The sequence below is a fragment of the Portunus trituberculatus genome, chromosome 31 (genome assembly GCF_017591435.1).
Source record: "Portunus trituberculatus isolate SZX2019 chromosome 31, ASM1759143v1, whole genome shotgun sequence".
NCBI classification, from domain to species: Eukaryota; Metazoa; Arthropoda; class Malacostraca; order Decapoda; family Portunidae; genus Portunus; species Portunus trituberculatus.
This window is the reverse complement of record NC_059285.1, coordinates 19,595,200-19,600,770: the sequence shown is the minus strand read 5'-3', so window position 1 is coordinate 19,600,770 and position 5,571 is coordinate 19,595,200.

Sequence of the window (5,571 nt, the reverse complement as noted above, 5' to 3'; positions counted from 1 at the left end):
ACTCCCTTCTTGTTCTGCTTACGGGTTACTTAATGGAGCGTGGTAAAGTTGTAGTGTTGTATGTAAGTGAGGAGTGTGTGTGTGTGTGTGTGTGTGTGTGTGTGTGTGTGTGTGTGTGTGTGTGAATGAAGTCTCTCTCTCTCTCTCTCTCTCTCTCTCTCTCTCTCTCTCTCTCTCTCTCTCTCTCTCTCTCTCTCTCTCTCTCTCTCTCTCTCTCTCTCTCTCTCTCTACTCTCTCTCTCTCTCACTACTGCTACTACTACTACTACTACTGCTACTACTACTACTACTACTACTACTACTACTACTACTACTACTGCTACTGCTACTACTACTACTACTGCTACTGCTACTACTGCTGCTACTACTGCTACTACAACAACAACAACAACAACAACAACAACAACAACAACAACAACTACTACTACTACTACTGCTGCTGCAACAACAACAACAACAACAACAACTGCCACTGCTGCTGCTACTGCTGCTGCTGCTCACTGCTATCACTGCTGCTGCTACCACTGCTGCTGCTGCTGCTGCTGCTGCTGCTGCTGCTGCTGCTGCTGCTGCTGCTGCTGCTGGTGGTGGTAGTAGTAGTACCACAAAAATAACAACAACAAAACCACTGCTGCTACTGCTACTGCTGCTGCTGCTACTACTGCTGCTACAACCATACCATCACTTCACTGCTGCTGCTGCTGCTGTTGCCCACTGCTGCTGCTGCTGCTACTGCTGCTGCTGCTGGTGCCACCACTGCTGTGCTACTACTACTACTACAACCATACTATCACCTTCATTGCTGCTGCTGCTGCTGCTGCTACTACTACTACTACTACTACTACTACTACTACTACTACTACTACTGCTACTACTACATTTCTCATAGTTGCAAGTTACTATTACTACTACCACCACTACAACAACAACAACTACTACTACTACTACTACTACTACTACTTTTCTTATAGTTGCAAGTTACTACTACTACTACCACCACAACAACTACTACTACTACTACTACTACTACTACTACTACATTTCTTATAGTTGCAAGTTACTACTACTGCTACCACCACCACCACCACCACCACCACTAACAACAGCAATAATTTCATACCAAAAGAAGACAATTGAATAGTAATAGGAAGAGAAAAATATGACGCCGTTAGTTAGACACCCTTGCGAGAGAGGAGAGGGAGAGCGAGGTAGCGAGAGAGAGAGGGAGAGAGGGAGAGGAGGAGGGAGGGAGAGAGAAAGGGGGAGAAGGAACGGGGGCATTAGAGGTCATTCACCCTACTTGTCTCTTCTCTCCCTCCCTACTTTCCCTCCTCTCTCCCTCCCTCCTTCCGTCTCTTCTACCTTCCCCCTCCTCCTCTCCCACCCTTCTTTCTTGCTTCTCTGCTCTCTCTCTCTCTCTCTCTCTCTCTCTCTCTCTCTCTCTCTCTCTCTCTCTCTCTCTTCTTCATAATTTTCCGAAAAGAAAGATAGAAAAGAAAGGAAGAAAGATTAAAATATGAAAATAATCTATAATATTCGAAACAGATTAAATGAAACGAGAGAGAGAGAGAGAGAGAGAGAGAGAGAGAGAGAGAGAGAGAGAGAGAGAGAGAGAGAGTTATCTACAATGGTCATATATAAAGGGATGACATTGAATAGCTACTCTCTCTCTCTCTCTCTCTCTCTCTCTCTCTCTCTCTCTCTCTCTCTCTCTCTCTCATTTCATTTCATCTGTTTCAAATATTATGTTTTTTTTTCTTTCTTTCTTTTTGCTTTTTATTCTTTCTTTCTTTCTTTCTTTGCTATTTTTTATTTTTACTTATTTTTATGCTTAATTTACATATTCATTTACTTGGTGATGTATTCATTATCAATAACAAATCTTGTGATGCGGATTTATTGATAACTCCGATGAGTAAATAGATAAATAAAAAATAATAGTAATAAAAGTTGAAGAGAGAGAGAGAGAGAGAGAGAGAGAGAGAGAGAGAGAGAGAGAGAGAGAGAGAGAGAGAGAGAGAGAGAGAGAGAGACCAACATAGAAGGTTTTAGTAACGTGAAGTGAAGACATCGGCTCACTCTTGCATTAGCCAGCTGGACATACCGTGAGTTAACTCTTTCAGTACCGGGATGCGTTTCCATATTCATTCTGCTCACTATTTGGTTATTTTATACACCTTCAGAAACTCATGTGGGGTGATTGAAATAGTGAACCTCCATAGACGCTTCCTGGGGAGGCGGTGGCGTAATGGATAAGGTGGTGAGTATGAGATCGGACAAACGTCCACGCGTAGGTTCGATCCCCATCACATACTGCCTTGATACTTTGCCATTTGTCGAGTGGTTTAAAGTTACCTACATGTCACCATGATACCCAGGTTCTAGGTGGTTGCACCACAGATGCACTTGTGGGGGTGATATGGGCCCGAATATAGGTACCACTATAAATAAGATTGCCTGCACCCGTAATGGGCGGAAGCTGAACATTGCTTCCCATACTCTTAAAGTAAAACCTACAGGCGCTATAGGCCAGAACATAAAAAAAGTAAAGTAAGAAAGAAAGAAAATGGTCTAATCGTACACAAATTTTAAGGTAAAAAAATGTCCCATAGTAGTATTGAAGTGAAGCCAGGATTAAGTGGCCTGCGTTTTATTCTGTGGCTTCCCTCTGTGAACTGTTTACCAAATGTCTGCCCTACCTAGTTGTCCACCGAACTAGAGAAAGTTATACGCCTTTGAATAGAAATAAGAAAAAAACCTCAGATAAAAAAGAGTTGTGATTTATACTTGCGTGGAGTGGTGCTGCGGCCTGAGGTGAATTGCTAAGGCATATAGTTACGATGGATTGGGTGAGGTGGTGGGTAAGCGTGTGGCGGCGTGTGGTAGCTAAATGTTGCACTACACATCTTGGCTTATCGTGACGTTTAGTGGCGGCAGACTGTGCTACATGGTGGCGTGATGGTGGCGTTGTATAGTATGTACCGGAGTGGGAATTAAGGTATGGGAATGCGTTGGGTTGTTTTTAGTAACGTTGGTTAGTTTTGAGCAGCTTGGGATGACGTGGAGATGGCGTGTGAATACCATGGGGTTTGCGTTTGGCAGGACATGGTGGCGTGGGGGAAGTGTGGTGCAACATCTGATAACATTGTGTGGCGTGTAGTGACGATAGGTTCCGTGTGATGGCGTGCATTAACTTGAAAACATGCCTTGACCATCGTATACGTATAGCCTCGTGGGGAGGGGTGCAGTTGTGTCGTATAGCGTTACTTGTGGCTGCGGCGCGGGGTCAAGCGGCAGTGCAGTTAGGTCACTCATGTGCATAGATAGCAAGAATTTCCGCAGCGCCGCCTCGCACATCCTGCCTTCCCTTTTTTGCAGCAAAAGAAAGTACCGCGGGGACGAGAAGAGACGAGAGGGAGCGGGGAACAGATTAATTAATCAATAGGAACAGGTTTAGTTGGAAGTGATGTGGTGAGAGTGGAAGGAGAGTGGAAGGCTGGGGCAGAGAAAGAAATTAGAAGAAAAGGAGGTAAATGATGAGGGAACAGAAGGGTAATAGAGAGAGGAACAGTAGTGAGAGGAGGAAGAAAAACCAAAGGAATAGAGGGAAGAGATGATAGTAGAAGATAAGGTGGCTGGATGCGTGGATAGGCGGGTGGAGGGATGGATGCAAGGGAGAGAGGAAGGAATGAAAGGTGGAAGAGAAGGAAAGTAAGAAAGGAAAGAAATAGGAGGATTAGAGGAAAGAAAAAGGGAAGAAAAGAGTAAAGTAGGGAAGGAGATAGAGGAGAAGGGAAGAAAGAAAAGGAAAGGAGGAAGGAAAGAAAACGGGAAGAAAAAGGGAGATAAAAGGAAAAGAAGGGAAGAGAGAGGAGAAAGGAGGAAGAGGAGAAAAAGAAGGAAAGGAGATAGGGGAGAAGGTAAGAAAAAGGAGGAGGAAAGAAGGAAAATAGGAAAGAAGAAAGGAAAGATAAGGAGGAAAGGAGGAAAGGAAGAGGGAAGAAAGAGGAAAGGAGGAAGAGAGGAAATGAGAGAAGGAAGAAAAGGAAGAAAGGAGGAAGAGGAGAGAGGAAGAAAGAGGAGGAAAGGAGGAAAAGAGGAAAGGAGACCAGGAAGAAAAAGATGGAAAGGAGGAAGAGGAGAGAGGAAGAAAGAAGAGGAAAGGAAGAAGTGAAAGAGTAGGGGCGGTGAAGTGAGAGAGAAAAAATCACGAAGGAAGAAGAAAAAACGGGGAGAAGAAAAGAAATAGGGTAAGGATTTAAGACAGAAGAGAAACGAAGGAAGGGAAAAAAAAAATGAAAAAATAAAGGAAAAATTAAATCAAGCAAAAATTTCTAGCCATTATTAAGAGACTTGCGGATTTTCTCTCTCTTTTTTCAAATTTCAAGTTAATTTCTTTTTTCTTTTTGGTGTGGAGGCAAAAATGTACGTTTCACTAGTTCCTCCCTTGTCATTTGAGAGACAATTAGAGTTTCGTGTCCTATCATCATCATTGTAATCTTTCCCCATTTTCTCTTTCTCGTCCACCTTCTTCTCATTATTTTCATCTTCTCTTTCCTCTTTGTCGTCTTCATAATCAAATTTTTTTTTTATTTTCTTCTCATTCTTTTTTTTTTCTCTCCTCTCCAACCTCTTCCTCCTCTTCCTTTGCCTTCTCATGTTCCTGCTCTTCATCATCAGCTTCTTCCTCCTCCTCTTTCTCGTCATCATATTTATCATCTTTTTCTTCTTTCTTATTCTCTTCCTCCTCCTTTTCATCTTCCTCTCTCTCTCTCTCTCTCTCTCTCTCTCTCTCTCTCTCTCTCTCTCTCTCTCTCTCTCTCTCTCTCTCTCTCTCTCTCTCTCTCTCTCTCTCTCTCTCTCTCACACACACACACACACACACACACACACACACACACACACACACACACACACATACATATATATATATATATATATATATATATATATATATATATATATATATATATATATATATATATATATATATATATATATATATATATATATATATATATATATATATATATATATATATATATATATATATATATATATATATATATATATATATATATATATATATATATATATATATATATATATATATATATATATATATATATATATATATATATATATATATATATATATATATATATATATATATATATATATATACCACGTCGGAGTTTGTCCGATAGGGAGACAGACAGAGGTTTCATGTACCACTCAGTGAGCGAGCTGGTGAGGACTTCCAGGAGTAGGCGTGTGGACTAGCAAAATACTCCACCTATCGAGATAACGAACCACTTCAGAGTCTGTAGGCAGGACTCTGTTAGTCACAGAATGTGTACACGGGAGTGACAGTGATGCCAAAAACTCCGCACTCTCACTCTGTGGAGTGACGCCGACAAAGTATTATAGGACCGCCGTGGTACAGTGGAACCATGCGTGCTTTGGGATCCGAGGGGTCTCCAAGCGCACGGCTTCGATTCCTGTCCACGGTCTGAGTGCAGGTTGGGCTTCCTCACTCAGGGCAACGGTTTCCTAGCGGGTGGGCTTTGA